The following is a 12,523-nucleotide window of genomic DNA, read 5'->3' on the forward strand; positions in this document are numbered from 1 at the left end:
CGTTGTTTATATCGCGCCTGCTCGTTTCAGTTTTTAGTTATTTTTCCATATTGATAATCAACGCTTTTAAAACCTAAAAAACCATATACTGACATATTTGCGCTCATATTTCTCAAGCGTCTCTAGAAACTCGTTTTGCTCTGGACTTTTCAGGCTTCAAGAGACGTCCAACTCAAACCCCTCAGTACTGTATAATTTGTAGTTTTGCCGTGAGCCAATCTTGCAACCACCGCCCTCCGCCTTAGCTGCGATCAGCCAGCGCCTCATCGTGGATGGCGCGCGCACTGCGCGCGCTCGCACGCGCCAGGGGAGGGACCGACGTGAGCGACACACCACGGCGGCGTCGGAAAACGCCGAGAGGACTCTCTCACAAGAGAGGCTGCTTCGCTCGCGTGCCGCCGGTCCACTGCAGTGAAAAAAGCAGTCAGGAGTCGCTCAGACGCGGTGCGTTGTTGTGGAGCTCGCCGGTGGGGAGCTCGCATCGTCGCGCGGCTCGGTACGAGGTTCGTGCAGCGGCTGCTCAGGCAAGGGCCGGCTCTCGCAAGGAGGAGTAGCGCTACGCCTTCCGTCCAAGGTAAGCACACCCGCACGCTGACTTGTCCGCCCTGCTCGCTGGCCCGACACCGCGCGCGGAAGGGAGCGGCGGGCTTCACCGGAGAGCCCCGCTGCCGCGGCCGGTCGCCATCGTCGCCGTTGTTTCGCCCACCGCCGTCGCGACAACAACGCGAGCCCGATCCCGCGAGCTGTAGTCGCGGGATCTGGCCAGCGTTCTGGGGAACGTGGTGACCGCCGCCAGTTCGAATGCGAACAGCGGTGTAACGTGCGCACCGGAGCGAAGGAAAGGCCACATTGCTCCCGAAAATCGATGTGTTTTTGTGCGGGTCGTTGATTCGCGCGAGTCATGACGCGCGCGCGCTCACACGCACGCTCTAGATGTTATTCTTGCTTGCGCGGGAAGAGCAAAAAGGGTGCGTACCGTCGGGGAGAATGGGATGAGAAAGCGCCCAAGTTTTTCCATTGTCTTGAAAAATGGCCCGCATGCTCTGAGCTGACCCAGTTTTGGTCCCGAATGCTTTCGAAGGGCGTAAAGAAGCACAAGAGCAGAGCACGCGGATTGCCGGAGAGTAATTGTTTCTGGCGCGCTGCTGAATCGGGAGTCTGCGCAGCAGAAGTCGAGCTGAAGAGACGGCGCTTCTAGCGCTGCGCTATGAGCGTGCGGTAAGAGAGAAAAAAGTTGGTGACAATATAGAGCACGTCAAATGAAGCAAAACTTAAGTCAGCTGCACGTTGCTTGATACGCAAACGTTCGTACAAAATATGCAGTGCATAAGGAGCACTTTAGTGGTCTGTGAACAAAAGGATTGGACAAATCTGCGTCCGCAACGTCTCGCGATTAGTCGTCAGTAGATTTTCAGCTTCCGTGAAGCAATCGCTGCGCTGGCAAAGGGTGGATCCTATCTCTGTGAATTTTTCCCGCACTGACAAAATTGCAACATTACTATTAAAAACTATTTCTGTGGAACTGTGAACCGTACTCGCTGAAACCTCGAATGAACGCACCGGAGTTCGAGCTCTGCACCGCCAATAGCCCAAAGATGGAAAAAGAGAGAATGTGCTAGAGAGTGTTCTTGTGCATTCTCCCTCGGCCCACTCTGGAAACTTTTTTTCGAAGCCGTGTGAGGCAACCTGAGCCGCGCTCCTGTGAACGAAAAAAGCGAGAGCAAGTCGATAGGTTCCGACTGAACCCATTGCTCGTGCGGAAAGGAGACAGGTAAGTGCGCGACCTTTGACCCTATGCATATAGTTCGCTGTGTGAGGGCGGACGCGGCAGGGGCTTGCGAAAGCACGGAGAAGCACATTTCGGGGCTGACCGTCTCCTTGCGGCGCTGGGGTCGCAATTCACGCAGGATCTGTTGTAAACCAGACATACACGGAGGGATAGCGCCGGCGCTACACGCATTCATATGAACTCCCAGTGTTGCGGAACACGGCTCTGTTCTTTTTTTATTTCTTGGTTTACTTGCGTAAAAATTGTTCAAGTAAATATTGATCTTCGTCTCGTTTAAGTGTGGCTTGAGATAGCGCGCCCTTTTAAGTCTGACATAATGGTACCATCCGTGTATAGGGTCTGGAACGCGAACTTTGTGGTGGCATGACCACCGGCGCCATCTCTGGGTGGGGTATTTTGTGCTAAGACTCGCTTAGCGCAATGAAGCTACTCGAGATTGGCAGTGCAATGTCGGAAAAGACGAAGGTACCACTGCAGATGTCACAAGGTGGCTGGAAGATAAGAAACGAACTGGGTGGCTTTGTAGCCCCATCATTGTAGTCCTAGTGCGCATACAACCATCCCATTTCCTTTCGAAAATTGTTCAGTGCCTGCCTTTCGTGGCATACCGCAGTGACATACGTGGACGCTACTCTATCGGTGACTCGTTCGATAGCATAGTGACCACTGAGTACGTGACCGTAACCGGCGTTGGAGCTGTGGTTGGCGCTCCCGAGAGGCTGTAGAAGCATGAAATTAGGACCCATTTTTTTTTTTTTTTTCACGAGAGAGACTGCTGCAGCACTACGAACGTCACATGACAGCGACACGGCACTGCCATTGCTATCCGGTCACGAACTGAGATGCCGGCATACTTCCTACGAATATTATACACCGAGTTCCTTTCCTGAGCAGTGTACGGCGGGCTCGGGAGTCGCAGTTCGCATCTTCCACATTCGACGCTGGCATCTCGGATTCAATGGACAAATGAAAGCAATCACTTTTATCCCAGGAGGTAATCAATGTAAGCGTAAGGAATCAGTCACGACTACCACGAAATCTTCGTGCTCGACCAGCGGCGCCTTTAGCCAAAGAGGCGGCAACTATAATTTTATTGTGTGTGCTAAAACAGCAGTGACTGCGTTTGCAACGCGTTTATCGCTGTTTACCTGTTTATGCCAAGCCCCTGACACTCTCTTGACGCCTGTTTTGCATGCAGTCGCACACTTGACGAAACACACAAGGCACCCCTCAGGAATCGCATGCAAGAGATGCACTAGGCAAAAGGCGAGCACTAACGCTTTTGGGAAGAAGACGAAGCTCAACCTCCGTCTCCAGGGAAGCTGCGAAAGTTGCCAAGAAGTTCCAGGGTAAAGTGCTGCTATTGGCACTCGCTGGGCGACTAATTCCCTTGATAGAAAGGCGCGCACAGACATAGACACAACACAACGACGTTTCTTGCTTTTCCATTGACAAAATAGGGAAACGCTCAGAACAAAGCGACCACACGGCAACAAAAATGCGGAAAAGATGGAACCACCGCGATATTGCCTTTATCACGGAGTATGGAGAAAGCGAGAAAAGGAACGAGGAACCTGCGGAAAGATGCCTGCTTATCTTCACAAACCCTGGGACGGGAAATGACTGCAAATGGGAAGGAAAGATGAGAGTTGGTGGTGATGATGCTGATGGTTAATCTATAAATGTGTGTGCGGTGCCGAGGAAAGAATAACAGAGACACATCAGCTCCACCTTAGGATACAAACTCCTCACTGAAGAGAATGCGGCCGAGTTCAGGAACATTTTTTTTTTTATTACGATCCTTTAGGACAACTAGAAAACACGCGCAAAGAATAGAAAGAATGGAGTGAGGGGAGAAGAAGTAGGAAAAAGAGTCGCCTAAAGTGAGAAACGAGGTGTGTGTGGGCAACGCTACTCGCAGGACACTGCGTACCCCCCCAAATATCTACCGCTGTACCGCCGAGTTCTTTACGGTCCCGCAGATCCGCGCCGTCTTGCCCGGCAAGTCATCGTGCGACGTCGAACAAGAGCGCTTCTGTCTGCGCGCGTGCACACGTTGCCGTGACGCGCCTGCTGCTCCTCCCAGGACGACCTTCTTCCCATTATTATTTTTGTTTCTCCTTCTCTTACGACTGCGAAGCAAGCTGCGCGGTGCGCTGAAAGCACGAATATCACTCCATCACAAGCGCCAGCTTGCACCACCGGCCGACCCTACCGCCCAGCTCTATCCCCCCCTCCGCCTTCCCCGTTCACATTTTACTTGTTTTCGCCTTAGCAAGGCGTCCTTCCCCTCCGGAGGAAGGGGGCAATCCCGGGAGTTGGGCGGCAGGGCAGGTGGTCGAGCGGCCGGCTGGCCAGATGGCGATATGGGACAGAATGCGCTCCTCGCCGCACCACTTCTCCCCTCCCCGACCACATCGCCAGCCGCTCGTGGCTCATCTCTTCCGCTGCCCCCCCCCCCCCCCCCCCCCCCCGTTCTTTCACCGTCCTAGGCGCCTTCCAGGAAAGAGCCACGTGCAGGGGCAAAGTGCCGCCATCACTCCAGGCCTCTCCTCACTTTCGCGCTGAGCCGGCGGACCGTGCGCGCCGATGCCCAGCGCGATGATATGCGCGTGTGCAGACGGCTTTGCTCTTGTGTGCGAAAGGCTATCCGCATCCTTCTTCAGAAGAGGTCCCCGAATGGGCGCGCCTCTTGACAGCTGTGAACCGCTACTGCTCGTGACTCTGCGGAGTCTCCTTCCTTATACTGTCTTTAGCATGCATTACTCACACTGTGCACGGTCGTGGTTACGGGTTTGTGTTCGCGAACCGAAGCACGGGCATAGTTCTCTTCATAGGTCCTGTTGCAAAATTTTTCTCTGTCCTGCGTAAAGGCCACGGGCGAGATTCACAACTTTCTACGCATGCACTGCTAATGATCGAGAAGGTTGCAACCACAGTTGCAGCGCGGCTTTGGGAGTGTCGAGTCCGACAAGCGTACTCGGCGCCAAACCCGCCGCCCGTCGCCATATTACTACCGCAGTACTTCCTATTCACGCACGGTACTTGTCTGTGCAAAGACGATTTCATGTTTTCATAGAGTGAGCTCCCATTAAACGAAATTCGTTATATCCAACCTACGTATATATGGAAGAATAGCATGAAGCGGACGGGCGCCACCGTAGCCTCGAAACGATAAAAGGTATTGTACAGCATCACTGTCATTGCCATCGCATCTGTCGCTCAGAATAAAGGCAACAGTGTTTTTAAGGACGTTTTGTACATCCCTCGCCATCACTGTTCCGACTCGCGTTCATACATAGCCCTGCATATCGCATAACCACTTGTATTGTCCCACTTTCAACTTTACTTAGCTCGTTGTACTCCTGTATTTTTTAGCCCCTTTATTCAGCCCATTTATGGCAGTTAAAGAAAAACGACCGCATAAATTGGTCTCCGTTCCGCTACGACACTGAGAATCGTACAAAGGCTGCACCGCCACCAACTGTCAGGAGCAGAGGTCGCGAAGGACCACGGCGTACTGCAACTCAATGCTGTCAGCTTAGTGAAGTACAAAACCGAGATATACGATGCCGTCAGGCTTGGTAGCTTCGCGACAGGCCACATTCACATGCAAACTGCGTCACGCAAACAGCACGGGACTGTTCGCTTTGTTTGCTTTGAACGTGTCCGAATTGAGTTCCCTTCTTTTATTAGTCGACTCATCTTATCAGAAAATACATGAAGGCCGCCGTCATTACGCAAAATGAATAAATTTCACCCCAACGGTTGTTGTCCTTTCAAATTATTGGTCTATACCTCTCAGCAGGCTCGCTCTTTTCTTTGTGCTAGAGAACTTCAAGAAACATCGGACATTGCTCACAGGCTCCTTCTTTCCTGTATACTTCAATCGAGTCATGAGCGCGTAATGATTTACAAGTAAGCGAGCAAGCTTGTGCTCACTGTTTAAACCAAAGTAACAGTGAACTAAAGCCTCCTGCTCCACGATTTCGTTTATATAGACTGCAGTATTTGTTTCTGAGCTTGAGAAGAGTCAACGGTGAATTTATTCATGGAACAGGATATGACAGAGCAGAGACCAATAGTATATCCTCACGTTTCTGCGCATCGTTAGCGGACGTGACTAATAGGGCTAGAGGACGCCTTCAGCAATACAGTGACACTTGACGCGCAACACGACAGAGTTAAACGTCAGTCACGCTTCATATCTGCGGCTTAACAGACATACGGTACCAGCTGCTATTTACCTGTCAGGGACAGTGCGCCTGCAAGCTTCGGTGTTCATTTCGTTCAGTCACGCGAGTGTGTTTTCCATCCTGGGAATCTCCTGCTTCGTAGCAGGACACAGGCGGAGAGAGCATTTTGTGTTTTGCCTAGAGACAACAGAACAGCTGAGTTCGCCTTTTTTTTTTTAACGGTTCTTCTGTGGGAAACTAAAAAAAAAAAAAAGATTATGCACGATGCGCATGGTTATTTTTATTCTTGCTGCGCTTTTCGCCGGAGGTCTTGAGCAACCCTAGCCTCATTGATACGTTCCCGATTCGTACTCTCAAAATCGTTGGGAATAAAAACCTCCAATATATTTACGCTGTTTTCATGCAGTTAATGCGCTCCTCGAAGTAGGTTCGTATTTTTGCCAAATTCTGGTCCTACGATGCGTTCAGCGGCATCGATGACTAGTTGACTATGTAAATCTAAGTATTTTGTGAAGGAGCTGGAGAACTTATTGTATGGCTTCTAGTATCGTTGTTTGATGATCCTGGATTTGTGTCCTGTTTATTGACTTGCGGTGTTGTAGCTGATGCTTTTATAGAATTTTTTTTTAGTTGTATGCCCCTCCTGCTTGGGCCAACTTTGGCTTGCAGTATACTGAAATAAAAATAAAAAGTGGGCCGAGCCTAAGAGCGCGCGACATGAAGAGTAGGAGCGAAGCGGCAGCCCGCTGACGCACCGTCTTCTTCGCAGTGCATATGTGCAAAGGGGACGAAGCACCCGATGGGCGGGAAGAGATCCAGGCTACTTTAAATCAGGCCGTCGCCGAAATGCGTAGGAAGTGTTTGCCCGCGCTGAGGGCAACGCAAATACGGATAGGTGTCTGCAAGCACTTGGAATGGAGCTGCTGTTATTGAAAGGCCAAATTTTGCTCCAACAAACTCTGACCGATATTTTTAGGAATTGAAAGTGTCAATAAACTCTTTCGTATTTCCTTCTCGAGTCACGTTATTTTATATTCTAGTGATTCTGGATCATGGGGTCTCCGGCAAAATACCGTGTCCTCCACAAATTTTTTTTCCGAAAGCGTATCAATTAGCTTCAGCTGTTTATGCATGCGTGTGTTTGTGTGTGTGCGTGCTCGCGCGCGAGAGAGAGAGAGAGAGAGAGAGAGAGAAAGAGAGAGAGAGAGAGAGAGGGAGGGTGTGTGTGTGTGTGTGTGTGTGTGTGTGTGTGTGTGTGTGTGTGTGTGCATAATTTTCGGTATCCCTCTTTTGCATTGTGTCGATGTTGCATGCAGTTGCACTTGCGTTTCTACCTATAGGACATGGCTGCAATTTACAGTTTTGCATCTGATCGCACCGGGGTGGCTGAAGTTCAAAACTTTTCTTGAAGTGAACGTAAACGTCGTACTGCACGCTGTCGGCGGTAGCTTGATCTCGATTTCTACGGTGCTGTACAAACACAGCACAAGCCGCTTGTTAGCGTGCCGTGAGGCTCACTGCTTTTGTGGGCGGGAGAAGAGGCACATAGTAGAAAAAAAAAAAAAGGCACAGCTTGTAGAGGTCTAAAAAGAGAAAGAACCCGTCGGAGGGAAAGCTAGGTCGATACTTCCGAGCCACCCTGTGTGTTCAGAGCAGTCCTCCCATACACGCACTGCGTATGCAGTGTGGACCATTTACTCGAGGCAACCGCTACAGCCTCGGACCAAATATAGCTCAGTGTCTCGTTTCAGGCTCGCTTGAGGACTGAACGTAATGACAAGATGCTTGAAACGCAGCCTTACAGAAGGAAGGACCGCTTAATACCTTGCGCTTCCCGGTTGCAGTCTACGCCAATCTGCTGTCAACACAGAGCGGCAAGCCCAACTTTTTCGCACTGCTCTGGAGGCGGTCAGTGTTCGGGTTGATGGAGACTTGGACGCAAGCGAAAAGAAGAAGAATAGAAACAAAGTAGATAAAGCTATGTTTCCCGCACTTGTGCAGCAAATTAAGTTTGAACAATATTTGAAATCATGAGACGACATTCTTATTGCGCTCGAAAGAGAAGGCGGTGGTCGCCTAAGCAACGACTCAATGGGAAGCCTCATTTTGTATGTTATGGCATGCGTTTCGAGCGCTTCGCACGCACAAACAACAGAAAATGTTCAGGTCAAGTGTAGCTGCATGCATTTGCACCAAAGGAACCCATATGTGCCTGCAATTAATTCTTGGTTATGTGTTAATTTGATAGCGATGGGTGAGAGGGACCACGCGTAACACGGCATAAAATTGAAGGCCAGAAGTCATTCATTGCGAATGCGACGCGAAATTCCGGTTTTAGGGATGAACGGAGCTTCCCTGGGCCGAAAAATTCCTGGTACACTTTTACAGGGTGCACTGTGTGTGTGTGAGAGAGAGAGAGAGAGGCGCGCGGAATGGCGGCTTGACACGGTGAAATTACAATTCTTCAGTGACACTGCTGCACTTACGGGTGTCCGCGTCTAGCTTCATGAATTACTTGGTGGCTTCATAAATATGCATGTGTCGTCTGGCGCTTGTAAAGCCGCATTCGCAGACCACTAGCGAGTCTCCTCGGTTGTTAGAGTTCCTGTCGGGACAGAAGATACATCTCTGCACCGATGCGCTTTCAATGTGTCGTCCAAGGGGCTCTCTTTTTACAGCGCTTTGCGAACCTATCAGCCCCTGGAGATCAAATCATGTCCTAAACGGTTTCTACGGTGGTTTTTAAATTCAAGGCACGGGGAAGAAGTGGTGAGCGCCAGACGGTAATTTGTTGCCTTGTTTCCAGCTCTTAGTATCACCCGCTCGTATGCACTGTACAAAACTTCGAACGAGCTTTTAGAAGCCACTTCAAAGGTTACAGGCTCTCGCTTTAACCGAATCTAACTTCGTCTGCCCTGCGCGCCGATTCGTAGCTGGCGCTGTCGCGTACGGGGCCCCGGTGGCGTAACAAGGTCGCCTTTGGGCCGAGTTGGCGTCTGCACCCGCTTCCTTTGGCCAGATATTAGCGCAAGCTGACAAATGAGCGGGGCTGCGCCTAGCGGCGCCGCTAAACGACGCGGCCGGTAATGCCGGGCGCTGCTGAAAGGCAGAGCCGAAATGACAACCCCCGTGCCCAAAGACGCCGGCGCGCAAATATCGAACGCCACCAACGACCGAAGCGTGCATGCGGCCTCCCGAAAAGAGAAGCAAAAAAAAAAGCAAAAACAAAAAAGCGAGTGAGGAAAAAAAAAGTGTGCAAAAAGTAAAAGAACAAGATGAAAGAAGAGGAGGCGGCGGAAGAATAAGCGGGCGCCGCATTTGGCGTGACCCATGGCCGGTCAGTAACTCGACGAGCGATCCGGAGGGGGGGGGGAGAGCGGGGACGGGTGGGGACGATGTCGTCATTGATCCCCCGGTGCTGCCATGCACGTCGTAATACCACTGGAAATGAGATCCATTCGCGTGCCCGCTCTGACGTCAAGAGCCGCGCGCCGACTGTGCCGCTGGCTGCCGGCCGAGCGCGCGGGCTTATTGTGCGTGCGAGCGAGCGTCGCCACCGCGCGCGCGTACGCGACGTGGTCGTTCGATTGCGTAGGCGCACACGCGGCGGCCAATACTGCCATGGGGCGCGCGCTGCCCAGGGGCTTTTCCTTCAATGGATGGGACGAAAGGAAGAAAAGGGGAAAAAAAGAGGGCGCACGGGTCCACTCTCTACGACACAGTTGTAGCTATAGGTCGGCGGCGACGAAATAGGAAGAAGTGGGAGTGGTTTGAGGCATGCAGGGAAAGTACATGCATGCACAGCAGCCAAGGCAGTACGGTCGCAATCGATGGGAATGGAATGAATCCTGCTGCGAAACAAAATGAGTCACACGGCTACCGGGAAGTTTGATCGCTGTCGAGACGGCTTCCGATATTATAGCTTAAAGATTCGCAATAATGGCTCGGGCTGCGCTCCGACGACTCAGATGTCGCGTCGTAAGTTACCGAGAAAAACCAGCGTCTGATCTCGGCATGCAGTGCCGCCTTCGCTACCCAGTCATTCTCCATCTTCTTGCACCGCGTGAAACGAGTCGGCCACGGAGACGCTTATCGTTCTCGATACTCACAGCGGGAACTGTATTGTGGTTCAGACAGAAATAGACGGCGCGATGGTGTCCACGCTGAGTGGGCATTGGCCGCATCGATTGCTGGCCTGTCGCGCGCCGCCACGGTTTTATGCATGACTCGTCCAATCTATCACAAAACTGGGAGCATCGCAGAGCGTCTGCCATGTTTCCAGCGCTTTTATCAAGCGATCAACGCCCGGAACTGACGTCACGCGATCGAAACAAAAGGCCATAATAAAGGCGAGGGGCAATATGTCATCGCCACTGTACCGCGTACAGTCGTTAGAGCGTCCCTAGCGAACCGACGAAGAAAAATGAAGAAGGAAAGGGGAAAATACACAGAAGGTAGTGACATTGCGAAGAAGAAAAGTTTTGTTGGGGACCAAGCATTTGTAAAGAGAAGTTTAATTTCCGCCACATTCGAGGACTTTTTCATGCATGCGTCAAGCGCACGGAAAGAAAGCTCTCTTTTGCTTCGGTGCAGGCATTATAAATGCGCCACCCCGCGGTCGAAACCAGAATAATCGCGAGACGGGTCTCCCGGTGGAAAGGAAATATAAACGCGGCCACCGAATTCAGTTCCTGGTTCCCCTGTGAGCGGGGCCAATTCCGGTGCGCGGCCCCCCGACTCGACGGTTGCATGCGCATACGTGGATCTTAATGTTGCGGGCGCTTATGTCTCAGGCGTTTATGTAGCAGGTGCGATGTAGAGGGCCACGTGCTCAGTACCAAGGCCTTATGGCCAGCTGGTAGATTTTGGCGTGCCATAGCAACATTTTTGTTTACAAGCCGCGCCGCGGTAGGGGGCTCTGATTGTCATCGACCACGTGAAGTTCTTTAATTTGCTTCTAAATTATAGTCCGCAGTAATTTTTGCATTTTTTTCCTTTCGAAATGCGGCCGCCGTTGGTGGTTGGTGGGTGGAGCTTCTGGAAGGCGGATGATTCTGACTGCGACTTCGCATCCGCAGTTCTCAGTTGGAACTCCCGCCACCGCGCAGAAGTAAATGACCAACCGTTCATCGCAGACCCTGTCGTATAGGTAGAAGCGATGCGCTGTCTTTCATGAAAAGCGTGCAACAGTGAGAAGCCCTCAGAGTTCAGGTTTCAGCCAGTCGTATTAAACGCAGGCAAGAACGCTTCGCAATTGGTCGGCGGCTCGCCTATCGCGTCACAGAAGTGCACTGGCCAATCACGAACGCCGTTCTCATGCGTACGGAGGAGCTTTGCGAATTGGGTATCTGATTAGCTGGAACACTAGATGTAGCTTCGCCGGCGCTTCACGAGAGCTGGTTGGCTTTTTCCAAGGGAAGTACGCGTTCCGCGCCAGCTGGAAAAAGAGAAATACGCCCAGGGCACAGAATACGCACAGCGCAGACTTTAAACCGATTCCATTTGGAATACGGGCTGCTCGAAAACGAAATCAAATCAGCCAGCTCAGCGTAGCCGTTCTGACGTGTCCTCTTGCCTTTTCTCGGCTCGCGCTGCGTGCACTTCGCCTGGGACACTGCGTGGTTCTAAGTGAGACTGAGTACAGGCCCGGTGCGCGCTTGCGTCTGCCAGCAAGACCCGGCGGCTCATGAGAATAGATGCAGGTAGCCGACGCCCACTTGCATGACCTCTACATGCGATTCGACCCCTGGCTGCTTTCGTGGTTTGTACAGCACCGAGGCCAACGAAGACTAATGACGGTACTGTGTGCACGGATCTTCCCACGTGCGCTTATTCCGAAGCATACCCCCCCCCCCCCCCCCCTCACCACCTTCTTGTTCGTTTTCTGTACTTACCGCTCGCTGTTCTTTACGATGGTTGTTGTAGTTTGTTGCCATCCAAGCTGCTAACCAGGACGCAATCTCCCCTACATTTCATGCCGTATAGCTATAGCTTTGCTATCAACTACCTAATTGCAGCGATGGCGTAGAGGTAGAGCATCCCCCTGGCGTGCAAGAGGACCGCGGAGTTCGAATACCTGTGCCGCGCAGTTCTCCTTCGGAAAAAAAAAAGAAGAGCTAAGCGTGTCGATGGAATTTCACAACCAGGTCAGTGGTGCGACCTGATCTCGGTGACCAGAACCGACAACACCACAGTCCCTCACCAGGGCAGGATTTGGCCATCCTGGTGTAGTACTTGGCCCCAACCTTATGTGAACAAACCAATTAACCCTCGGTCCCCAGTCCCCAGCAGCTGCGGAGCAACTGAACAAGGCGGCGGTCAGACCTCTGACGCAGCAGAGAGAGCTAAGAATCTCTGGCTCCGGACAGGCCGCCACTGGAAACTGAACCTCGCAACGTTTAACGCCAGAACCTTATCCAGCGAGGCTAGCTTAGCAGTGCTGTGGGAGGAATTAGCGGGTATTAAATGGGATGGGGTATTAAATGGGATTAAGGTAATCGCTAATAGAGTCAGGACAACCTTGGACTTTAGTCAACCA

At 51.8% G+C, this 12,523-nt stretch overlaps 1 protein-coding gene across 2 annotated transcripts in view; it reads left to right on the plus strand.

The window, feature by feature from the left end:
- Nucleotides 1–387: 387 nt before the first annotated feature.
- The window catches only part of LOC149352176 (follistatin-related protein 5-like), a 321,346-nt gene continuing 309,210 nt past the window's right edge, over nt 388–12,523 (plus strand). For both annotated transcript variants that reach the window (XM_089581323.1, XM_089581324.1), the window contains exon 1: nt 388–574. The gene's annotated coding sequence lies outside the window, so the exon portion shown is untranslated. The remainder of the gene's footprint in view (nt 575–12,523) is intronic.

This window comes from Amblyomma mixtum, chromosome 3 (genome assembly GCF_055824585.1).
Source record: "Amblyomma mixtum isolate Tamu chromosome 3, ASM5582458v1, whole genome shotgun sequence".
NCBI classification, from domain to species: Eukaryota; Metazoa; Arthropoda; class Arachnida; order Ixodida; family Ixodidae; genus Amblyomma; species Amblyomma mixtum.